Source organism: Scyliorhinus torazame, chromosome 19, assembly GCF_047496885.1.
Source record: "Scyliorhinus torazame isolate Kashiwa2021f chromosome 19, sScyTor2.1, whole genome shotgun sequence".
Classification (NCBI taxonomy): Eukaryota; Metazoa; Chordata; class Chondrichthyes; order Carcharhiniformes; family Scyliorhinidae; genus Scyliorhinus; species Scyliorhinus torazame.
Window position 1 is genome coordinate 22,165,209 of NC_092725.1, and position 12,924 is coordinate 22,178,132.

Genomic DNA, 12,924 nt, shown 5'->3' on the forward strand with positions numbered 1-12,924 from the left:
TTCAGTCCGTGTTACTCCAGGGTGAACAACACCACTCATGCCCGCTCAGGGACCAGGTGCGGGATTCTGACGCCCACACAGTGCGGCACTCCCTCAGTACTGACCCTCAGACAGTGCGGCACTCCCTCAGTACTGACCCTCACACAGTGCGGCGCTCCCTCAGTACTGACCCTCAGACAGTGCGGCACTCCCTCAGTACTGACCCTCACACAGTGCGGCTCTCCCTCAGTACTGACCCTCAAACAGAGCGGCACTCTCTCAGTACTGACCCTCACACAATGCGGCTCTCCCTCAGTACTGACCCTCACACAGTGCGGCGCTCCCTCAGTACTGAGCCTCACACAGTGCGGCACTCCCTCAGTACTGACCCTCAAACAGAGCGGCACTCTCTCAGTACTGACCCTCACACAGTGCGGCACTCCCTCAGTACTGACCCTCAGACAGTGCGGCACTCCCTCAGTACTGACCCTCACACAGTGCGGCTCTCCCTCAGTACTGACTCTCACACAGTGCGGCACTCCCTCAGTACTGACCATCACACAGTGCGGCACTCCCTCAGTACTGACCCCCACACAGTGCGGCTCTACCTCAGTACTGACCCCCACACAGTGCGGCTCTCCCTCAGTACTGACCCTCACACAGTGCGGCTCTCCCTCAGTACTGACCGCCACACAGTGCGGCGCTCCCTCAGTACTGAGCCTCACACAGTGCGGCTCTCCCTCAGTACTGACACTCTGACAGTGCGGTGCTCCCTCAGTACTGACCCTCACACAGTGCGGCTCTCCCTCAGTACTGACTCTCACACAGTGCGGCACTCCCTCAGTACTGACCCCCACACAGTGCAGCTCTCCCTCAGTACTGACCCTCACACAGTGCGGCTCTCCCTCAGTACTGACCCTCTGACAGTGCGGCTCTCCCTCAGTACTGACCCTCTGACAGCGCGGCGCTCCCTCAGTACTGACCCTCTGACAGTGCGGCACTCCCTCAGTACTGACCCTCACACAGTACGGCTCTCCCTCAGTACTGACCGCCACACAGTGCGGCACTCCCTCAGTACTGACCCTCTGACAGTGCGGCGCTCCCTCAGTACTGACCCTCTGACAGTGCGGCACTCCCTCAGTACTGAGCCTCACACAGTGCGGCACTCCCTCAGTACTTACCCTCACACAGTGCGGCACTCCCTCAGTACTGACCCTCTGACAGTGCGGTGCTCCCTCAGTACTGACCCTCACACAGTGCGGCTCTCCCTCAGTACTGACCCTCTCACAGTGCGGCACTCCCTCAGTACTGACCCTCTGACAGTGCGGCGCTCCCTCAGTACTGACCCTCTGACAGTGCGGCACTCCCTCAGTACTGACCCTCACACAGTGCGGCACTGCCTCAGTACTGACCCTCTGACAATGAGGCGCACCCTCAGTACTGACCCCCACACAGTGCGGCTCTCCCTCAGTACTGACCCTCTGACAGTGCGGCTCTCCCTCAGTACTGACCCTCACACAGTGCGGCACTCCCTCAGTACTGACCCCCACACAGTGCGGCTCTGCCTCAGTACTGACCCCCACACAGTGCGGCTCTCCCTCAGTACTGACCCCCACACAGTGCGGCTCTCCCTCAGTACTGACCCTCTGACAGTGCGGCAATCCCTCAGTACTGACCCTCTGACAGTGCGGCACTCCCTCAGTACTGAGCCTCACACAGTGCGGCTCTCCCTCAGTACTGAGCCTCACACAGTGCGGCTCTCCCTCAGTACTGACACTCTGACAGTGCGGTGCTCCCTCAATACTGACCCTCTGACAGTGCGGCGCTCCCTCAGTCCTGACCCTCTGACAGTGCGGCACTCCCTCAGTACTGACCCACACACAGTGCGGCACTCCCTCAGTACTGACCCTCCGACAGTGCGGTGCTCCCTCAGTACTGACTCTCTGACAGTGCGGCGCCCCCTCAGTACTGACCCTCCGACAGTGCGGTACTCCCTCAGTACTGACTCTCTGACAGTGCGGCACTCCCTCAGTACTGACCCTCCGACAGTGCGGTACTCCCTCAGTACTGACCCTCTGACAGTGCGGCAATCCCTCAGTACTGACCCTCTGACAGTGCGGCTCTCCCTCAGTACTGACACTCTGACAGTGCGGTGCTCCCTCAATACTGACCCTCTGACAGTGCGGCGCTCCCTCAGTCCTGACCCTCTGACAGTGCGGCACTCCCTCAGTACTGACCCACACACAGTGCGGCACTCCCTCAGTACTGACCCTCCGACAGTGCGGTACTCCCTCAGTACTGACTCTCTGACAGTGCGGCGCTCCCTCAGTGCTGACCCTCCGACAGTGCGGTACTCCCTCAGTACTGACTCTCTGACAGTGCGGCACTCCCTCAGTACTGACCCTCCGACAGTGCGGTACTCCCTCAGTACTGACTCTCTGACAGTGCGGTACTCCCTCAGTACTGACCCTCTGACAGTGCGGCACTCCCTCAGCACTGACCCCCACACAGTGCGGCTCTCCCTCAGTACTGACCCTCTGACAGTGCGGCAATCCCTCAGTACTGACCCTCTGACAGTGCGGCACTCCCTCAGCACTGAGCCTCACACAGTGCGGCACTCCCTCAGTACTGACCCACACACAGTGCGGCACTCCCTCAGTACTGACCCTCCGACAGTGCGGTACTCCCTCAGTACTGACTCTCTGACAGTGCGGCGCTCCCTCAGTGCTGACCCTCTGACAGTGCGGCTCTCCCTCAATACTGACCCTCTGACAGTGCAACACTCCCTCAGTACTGACCCCCACACAGTGCGGCTCTCCCTAAGTACTGACCCCCACACAGTGCGGCTCTCCCTCAGTACTGACCCCCACACAGTGCGGCGCTCCCTCAGCACTGACCCCCACACAGTGCGGCACTCCCTCAGTACTGACTCTCTGACAGTGCGGCACTCCCTCAGAACTGACCCCCTCACAGTGCGGCTCTCCCTGAGTACTGACCCTCTGACATGCGGCACTCCCTCAGTACTGACCCTCTGACAGCGCGGCGCTCCCTCAATACTGACCCCCACACAGTGCAGCTCTCCCTCAGTACTGACCCCCACACAGTGCGGCACTCCCTCAGTACTGACCCCCACACAGTGCGGCTCTCCCTCAGTACTGACCCTCACACAGTGCGGCTCTCCCTCAGTACTGACCATCACACAGTGCGGCTCTCCCTCAGTACTGACCCTCACACAGTGCGGCACTCCCTCAGTACTGACCCTCACACAGTGCGGCTCTCCCTCAGTACTGACCATCACACAGTGCGGCACTCCCTCAGTACTGACCCTCACACAGTGCGGCACTCCCTCAGTACTGACCCCCACACAGTGCTGCTCTCCCTCAGTACTGACCCTCCGACAGTGCGGCAATCCCTCAGTACTGACCATCACACAGTGCGGCTCTCCCTCAATACTGACCATCACACAGTGCGGCACTCCCTCAGTACTGACCCTCACACAGTGCGGCACTCCCTCAGTACTGACCCCCACACAGTGCTGCTCTGCCTCAGTACTGACCCTCCGACAGTGCGGTGCTCCCTCAGTACTGACCCTCACACAGTGCGGCTCACCCTCAGTACTGACTCTCACACAGTGCAGCACTCCCTCAGTACTGACCCCCACACAGTGCGGATCTCCCTCAGTACTGACCCTCTGACAGTGCGGCGCTCCCTCAGTACTGACCCTCTGACAGTGCGGCACTCCCTCAGTACTGACCCTCACACAGTGCGGCACTGCCTCAGTACTGACCCTCTGACAGTGCGGCACTCCCTCAGTACTGACCCTCACACAGTGCGGCTCTCCCTCAGTACTGACCGCCACACAGTGCGGCACTCCCTCAGTACTTACCCTCACACAGTGCGGCTCTCCCTCAGTACTGACCCTCTGACAGTGCGGTGCTCCCTCAGTACTGACCCTCACACAGTGCGGCTCTCCCTCAGTACTGACCCTCACACAGTGCGGCTCTCCCTCAGTACTGACCCTCTCACAGTGCGGCACTCCCTCAGTACTGACCCTCTGACAGTGCGTCACTCCCTCAGTACTGAGCCTCACACAGTGCGGCACTCCCTCAGTACTTACCCTCACACAGTGCGGCACTCCCTCAGTACTGACCCTCTGACAGTGCGGTGCTCCCTCAGTACTGACCCTCACACAGTGCGGCTCTCCCTCAGTACTGACCCTCACACAGTGCGGCTCTCCCTCAGTACTGACCCTCTCACAGTGCGGCACTCCCTCAGTACTGACCCTCTGACAGTGCGGCGCTCCCTCAGTACTGACCCTCTGACAGTGCGGCACTCCCTCAGTACTGACCCTCACACAGTGCGGCACTGCCTCAGTACTGACCCTCTGACAATGAGGCGCACCCTCAGTACTGACCCCCACACAGTGCGGCTCTCCCTCAGTACTGACCCTCTGACAGTGCGGCTCTCCCTCAGTACTGTTCCTCACACAGTGCGGCACTCCCTCAGTACTGACCCCCACACAGTGCGGCTCTGCCTCAGTACTGACCCCCACACAGTGCGGCTCTCCCTCAGTACTGACCCCCACACAGTGCGGCTCTCCCTCAGTACTGACCCTCTGACAGTGCGGCAATCCCTCAGTACTGACCCTCTGACAGTGCGGCACTCCCTCAGCACTGAGCCTCACACAGTGCGGCTCTCCCTCAGTACTGAGCCACACACAGTGCGGCACTCCCTCAGTACTGACCCTCCGACAGTGCGGTACTCCCTCAGTACTGACTCTCTGACAGTGTGGCGCTCCCTCAGTACTGACCCTCCGACAGTGCGGTACTCCCTCAGTACTGACTCTCTGACAGTGCGGCACTCCCTCAGTACTGACCCTTCGACAGTGCGGTACTCCCTCAGTACTGACTCTCTGACAGTGCGGTACTCCCTCAGTACTGACCCTCTGACAGTGCGGCACTCCCTCAGCACTGACCCCCACACAGTGCGGCTCTCCCTCAGTACTGACCCTCTGACAGTGCGGCAATCCCTCAGTACTGACCCTCTGACAGTGCGGCTCTCCCTCAGTACTGACACTCTGACAGTGCGGTGCTCCCTCAATACTGACCCTCTGACAGTGCGGCGCTCCCTCAGTCCTGACCCTCTGACAGTGCGGCACTCCCTCAGTACTGACCCACACACAGTGCGGCACTCCCTCAGTACTGACCCTCCGACAGTGCGGTACTCCCTCAGTACTGACTCTCTGACAGTGCGGCGCTCCCTCAGTACTGACCCTCCGACAGTGCGGTACTCCCTCAGTACTGACTCTCTGACAGTGCGGCACTCCCTCAGTACTGACCCTCCGACAGTGCGGCACTCCCTCAGCACTGAGCCTCACACAGTGCGGCACTCCCTCAGTACTGACCCACACACAGTGCGGCACTCCCTCAGTACTGACCCTCCGACAGTACGGTACTCCCTCAGTACTGACTCTCTGACAGTGCGGCGCTCCCTCAGTACTGACCCTCCGACAGTGCGGTACTCCCTCAGTACTGACTCTCTGACAGTGCGGCACTCCCTCAGTACTGACCCTCCGACAGTGCGGCACTCCCTCAGCACTGAGCCTCACACAGTGCGGTGCTCCCTCAGTACTGACCCCCACACAGTGCGGCTCTCCCTAAGTACTGACCCCCACACAGTGCGGCTCTCCCTCAGTACTGACCCCCACACAGTGCGGCGCTCCCTCAGCACTGACCCCCACACAGTGCGGCACTCCCTCAGTACTGAGCCTCACACAGTGCGGCACTCCCTCAGTACTGACTCTCTGACAGTGCGGCGATCCCTCAGTACTGACCCCCACACAGTGCGGCTCTCCTTGAGTACTGACCCCCACACAGTGCGGCACTACCTCAGTACTGACCCCCACACACTGCGGCTCTCCCTCAGTACTGACCCCCACACAGTGGGGTTCTCCCTCAGTACTGACCCTCACACAGTGCGGCACTCCCTCAGTACTGACCCTCACACAGTGCGGCTCTCCCTCAGTACTGACCATCACACAGTGCGGCTCTCCCTCAGTACTGACCCTCACACAGTGCGGCACTCCCTCAGTACTGACCCTCACACAGTGCGGCTCTCCCTCAATACTGACCATCACACAGTGCGGCACTCCCTCAGTACTGACCCTCACACAGTGCGGCACTCCCTCAGTACTGACCCCCACACAGTGCTGCTCTCCCTCAGTACTGACCCTCTGACAGTGCGGCACTCTCTCAGTACTGACCCTCTGACAGTGCGGCGCTCCCTCAGTACTGACCCTCTGACAGTGCGGCACTCTCTCAGTACTGACCCTCTGACAGTGCGGCACTCCCTCAGTACTGACCCTCTGACTGTGCGGCACTCCCTCAGTACTGACCCTCACACAGGGTGATGCTCCCTCAGTACTGACCCTCTGACAGTGCGGCACTCCCTCAGTACTGACCCTCTGACTGTGCGGCACTCCCTCAGTACTGACCCTCACTCAGGGTGATGCTCCCTCAGTACTGACCCTCACACAGGGTGATGCTCCGTCAATACTGACCCCAACACAGTGCGGTGCTCCCTCAGTACTGACCCTCTGACAGTGCGGCGCTCCCTCAGTACTGACCCCCACACAATGCGGCACTCCCTCAGTACTGACCCCCACACAGTGCGGCTCTCCCTCAGTACTGACCCCCACACAGTGCGGCACTCCCTCAGTACTGACCCTCTGACAGTGCTGCTCTCCCTCAGTACTGACCCTCACACAGTGCGGCACTCCCACAGTACTGACCCTCACACAGTGCGGCTCTCCCTCAGTACTGACCATCACACAGTGCGGCTCTCCCTCAGTACTGACCCTCACACAGTGCGGCACTCCCTCAGTACTGACCCTCACACAGTGCGGCACTCCCTCAGTACTGACCCTCACACAGGGTGATGCTCCGTCAGTACTGACCCTCACACAGGGTGATGCTCCGTCAGTACTGACCCCCACACAGTGCGGTGCTCCCTCAGTACTGACCCTCTGACAGTGCGGCGCTCCCTCAGTACTGACCCTCACACAGTGCGGCACTCCCTCAGTACTGACCCTCACACAGGGTGATGCTCCGTCAGTACTGACCCTCACACAGGGTGATGCTCCGTCAGTACTGACCCCCACACAGTGCGGCGCTCCCTCAGTACTGACCCCCACACAGTGCGGCTCTCCCTCAGTACTGACCCCCACACAGTGCGGCACTCCCTCAGTACTGACCCCCACACAGTGCGGCTCTCCCTCAGTACTGACCCCCACACAGTGCGGCTCTCCACCAGTACTGACCCCCACACAGTGCGGCTGTCCCTCAGTACTGACCACCACACAGTGCTGCTCTCCCTCAGTACTGACCCTCACACAGTGCGGTACTCCCACAGTACTGACCCTCACACAGTGCGGCTCTCCCTCAGTACTGACCATCACACAGTGCGGCTCTCCCTCAGTACTGACCCTCACACAGTGCGGCACTCCCTCAGTACTGACCCTCACACAGTGCGGCTCTCCCTCAGTACTGACCATCACACAGTGTGGCACTCACTCAGTACTGACCCTATGACAGTGCAGCGCTCCCTCAGTACTGACCATCACACAGTGCAGCACTCCCTCAGTACTGACCCTCTGACAGTGCGGCACTCCCTCAGCACTGACCCTCACACAGTGCGGCACTCCCTCAGTACTGACACCCACACAGTGCGGCTCCCCCTCAGTACTGACCCTCTGACAGTGCGGCACTCTCTCAGTACTGTCCCTCTGACAGTGCGTCGCTCCCTCAGTACTGACCCTCTGACAGTGCGGCACTCCCTCAGTACTGACCCTCACACAGTGCGGCACTCCCTCAGTACTGACCCCCACACAGTGCTGCTCTCCCTCAGTACTGACCCTCTGACAGTGCGGCACTCTCTCAGTACTGACACTCTGACAGTGCGGCGCTCCCTCAGTACTGACCCTCTGACAGTGCGGCACTCTCTCAGTACTGACCCTCTGACAGTGCGGCACTCCCTCAGTACTGACCCTCTGACTGTGCGGCACTCCCTCAGTACTGACCCTCACACAGGGTGATGCTCCCTCAGTACTGACCCTCTGACAGTGCGGCACTCCCTCAGTACTGACCCTCTGACTGTGCGGCACTCCCTCAGTACTGACCCTCACACAGTGCGTCGCTCCCTCAGTACTGACCCTCTGACAGTGCGGCACTCCCTCAGTACTGACCCTCACACAGTGCGGCACTCCCTCAGTACTGACCCCCACACAGTGCTGCTCTCCCTCAGTACTGACCCTCTGACAGTGCGGCACTCTCTCAGTACTGACACTCTGACAGTGCGGCGCTCCCTCAGTACTGACCCTCTGACAGTGCGGCACTCTCTCAGTACTGACCCTCTGACAGTGCGGCACTCCCTCAGTACTGACCCTCTGACTGTGCGGCACTCCCTCAGTACTGACCCTCACACAGGGTGATGCTCCCTCAGTACTGACCCTCTGACAGTGCGGCACTCCCTCAGTACTGACCCTCTGACTGTGCGGCACTCCGTCAGTACTGACCCTCACTCAGGGTGATGCTCCCTCAGTACTGACCCTCTGACAGTGCGGCACTCCCTCAGTACTGACCCTCTGACAGTGCGGCACTCTCTCAGTACTGACCCTCTGACAGTGCTGCTCTCCCTCAGTACTGACCCTCACACAGTGCGGCACTCCCACAGTACTGACCCTCACACAGTGCGGCTCTGCCTCAGCACTGACCCTCACACAGTGCGGCACTCCCTCAGTACTGACCCTCACACAGTGCGGCACTCCCTCAGTACTGACCCTCACACAGGGTGATGCTCCGTCAGTACTGACCCTCACACAGGGTGATGCTCCGTCAGTACTGACCCCCACACAGTGCGGTGCTCCCTCAGTACTGACCCTCTGACAGTGCGGCGCTCCCTCAGTACTGACCCCCACACAGTGCGGCTCTCCCTCAGTACTGACCCCCACACAGTGCGGCACTCCCTCAGTACTGACCGCCACACAGTGCGGCACTCCCACAGTACTGACCCTCACACAGTGCGGCTCTCCCTCAGTACTGACCCTCACACAGTGCGGCACTCCCTCAGTACTGACCCTCACACAGTGCGGCTCTCCCTCAGTACTGACCATCACACAGTGCGGCTCTCCCTCAGTACTGACCCCCACACAGTGCGGCACTCCCTCAGTACTGACCCCCACACAGTGCGGCACTCCCTCAGTACTGACCCTCACACAGTGCGGCTCTCCCTCAGTACTGACCCTCTAACTGTGCGGCACTCCCTCAGTACTGACCCTCACACAGGGTGATGCTCCCTCAGTACTGACCCATGACAGTGCGGCTCTCCCTCAGTCCTGACCCTTCGACAGTGCGGCACTCCCTCAGTACTGACCCTCACACAGGGTGATGCTCCCTCAGTACTGACCCTCGCACAGGGTGATGCTCCGTCAGTACTGACCCTCACACCGGGTGATGCTCCGTCAGTACTGACCCTCTGACAGTGCGGCGCTCCCTCAGTACTGACCCTCCGACAGTGCGGCTCTCCCTCAGTACTGACCCTCACACAGGGTGATGCTCCGTCAGTACTGACCCTCACACCGGGTGATGCTCCGTCAGTACTGACCCCCACACAGAGCGGTGCTCCCTCAGTACTGACCCCCACACAGTGCGGCACTCCCTCAGTACTGACCCCCACACAGTGCGGCTCTCCACCAGTACTGACCCCCACACAGTGCGGCTCTCCCTCAGTACTGACCCTCACACAGTGAGGCACTCCCACAGTACTGACCCTCACACAGTGCGGCTCTCCCTCAGTACTGACCCTCACACAGTGCGGCACTCCCTCAGTACTGACCATCACACAGTGCGGCACTCCCTCAGTACTGACCCTCGCACAGTGCGGCACTCCCTCAGTACTGACACCCACACAGTGCGGCTCCCCCTCAGTACTGACCCTCTGACAGTGCGGCACTCTCTCAGTACTGTCCCTCTGACAGTGCGGCGCTCCCTCAGTACTGACCCTCTGACAGTGCGGCACTCCCTCAGTACTGACCCTCTAACTGTGCGGCACTCCCTCAGTACTGACCCTCACACAGGGTGATGCTCCCTCAGTACTGACCCATGACAGTGCGGCTCTCCCTCAGTCCTGACCCTTCGACAGTGCGGCACTCCCTCAGTACTGACCCTCACACAGGGTGATGCTCCCTCAGTACTGACCCTCACACAGGGTGATGCTCCGTCAGTACTGACCCTCACACCGGGTGATGCTCCGTCAGTACTGACCCTCTGACAGTGCGGCTCTCCCTCAGTCCTGACCCTCCGACAGGGCGGCACTCCCTCAGTACTGACCCTCCGACAGTGCGGCACTCCCTCAGTACTGACCCTCCGACAGTGCAGCACTCCCTCAGTACTGACCCTCTGACAGTGCGGCTCTCCCTCAGTACTGACCCTCCGACAGTGCGGCTCTCCCTCAGTACTGACCCTCACACAGGGTGATGCTCCGTCAGTACTGACCCTCTGACAGTGCGGCTCTCCCTCAGTCCTGACCCTCCGACAGGGCGGCACTCCCTCAGTACTGACCCTCCGACAGTGCGGCACTCCCTCAGTACTGACCCTCCGACAGTGCAGCACTCCCTCAGTACTGACCCTCCGACAGTGCGGCGCTCCCTCAGTACTGAACCTCACACAGGGTGATGCTCCCTCAGTACTGACCCTCACACAGGGTGATGGTCCGTCAGTACTGACCCTCACACAGGGTGATGCTCCCTCAGTACTGACCCTCTGACAGTGCGGCACTCCCACAGTACTGACCCCCACACAGTGCGGCTCCCTCAGTACAGACCCTCTGACAGTGCGGCACTCCCACAGTACTGACCCCCACACAGTGCGGCGCTCCCTCAGTACTGACCCTCACACAGTGCGGCTCTCCCTCAGTACTGACCCGCACACAGTGCGGCGCTCCCTCAGTACTGACCCTCACACAGTGCGGCTCTCCCTCAGTACTGACCCCCACACAGTGCGGCTCTCCCTCAGTACTGACTCTCACACAGTGCGGCTCTCCCTCAGTACTGACCCCCACACAGTGCGGCACTCCCTCAGTACTGACCCTCACACAGTGCGGCTCTCCCTCAGTACTGACCCTCACACAGTGCGGCTCTCCCTCAGTACTGACCCTCTGACAGTGCGGCGCTCCCTCAGCACTGACCCCCACACAGTGTGGCTCTCCCTCAGTACTGACCCTCACACAGTACGGCACTCCCTCAGTACTGACCTTCCGACAGTGCGGCGCTCCCTCAGTACTGACCATCACACAGTGCGGCACTCCCTCAGTACTGCCGCTCACACAGTGCGGCTCTCCCTCAGTACTGACGCTCTGACAGTGCGGCACTCTCTCAGTACTGACCCTCTGACAGTGCGGCACTCCCTCAGCACTAAGCCTCACACAGTGCGGCTCTCCCTCAGTACTGACCCTCACACAGTACGGCACTCCCTCAGTACTGACCTTCCGACAGTGCGGCGCTCCCTCAGTACTGACCCTCACACAGTACGGCACTCCCTCAGTACTGACCCTCTGACAGTGCGGCTCTCCCTCAGTACTGACCCTCACACAGTACGGCACTCCCTCAGTACTGACCTTCCGACAGTGCGGCGCTCCCTCAGTACTGACCATCACACAGTGCGGCACTCCCTCAGTACTGACCCTCACACAATGTAATGCTCCGTCAGTACTGACCCTCACACAGGGTGATGCTCCCTCAGTACTGACCCCCACACAGTGCGGCTCTCCATCAGTACTGACCCCCACACAGTGCGGCTCTCCCTCAGTACTGACCCCCACACAGTGCGGCTCTCCCTCAGTACTGACCCTCACACAGTGCGGCACTCCCTCAGTACTGACCCTCACACAGTGCAGCTCTCCCTCAGTACTGACCATCACACAGTGCGTCACTCCCTCAGTACTGACCCTCTGACAGTGCAGCGCTCCCTCAGTACAGACCATCACACAGTGCGGCTCTCCCTCAGTACTGACCCTCACACAGTGCGGCACTCCCTCAGTACTGACCCTCACACAGTGCAGCTCTCCCTCAGTACTGACCATCACACAGTGCGTCACTCCCTCAGTACTGACCCTCTGACAGTGCAGCGCTCCCTCAGTACTGACCCTCTGACAGTGCAGCGCTCCCTCAGTACTGACCATCACACAGTGCGGCACTCCCTCAGTACTGACCCTCACCCAATGCGGCACTCCCTCAGTACTGACCCCCACAGAGTGCGGCTCCCCCTCAGTACTGACCCTCTGACAGTGCGGCACTCTCCCAGTACTGACCCTCTGACAGTGCGGCGCTCCCTCAGTACTGACCCTCTGACAGTGCGGCACTCCCTCAGTACTGACCCTCTGGCTGTGCGGCACTCCCTCAGTACTGACCCTCACACAGGGTGATGCTCCCTCAGTACTGACCCTCTGACAGTGCGGCTCTCCCTCAGTCCTGACCCTCCGACAGTGCGGCACTCCCTCAGTACTGACCCTCACACAGGTTGATGCTCCCTCAGTACTGACCCTCACACAGGGTGATGCTCCGTCAGTACTGACCCTCACACCGGGTAATGCTCCGTCAGTACTGACGCTCTGACAGTGCGGCTCTTCCTCAGTCCTGACCCTCCGACAGTGCGGCGCTCCCTCAGTACTGACTCTCTAACAGTGCGGCACTCCCTCAGTACTGACCCCCACACAGTGCGGCTCCCCCTCAGTACTGACCCTCTGACAGTGCGGCACTCTCTCAGTACTGACCCTCTGACAGTGCGGCGCTCCCTCAGTACTGACCCTCTGACAGTGCGGCACTCCCTCAGTACTGACCCACTGACAGTGCGGCACTCCCTCAGTACTGACCCTCACACAGGTTGATGCTCC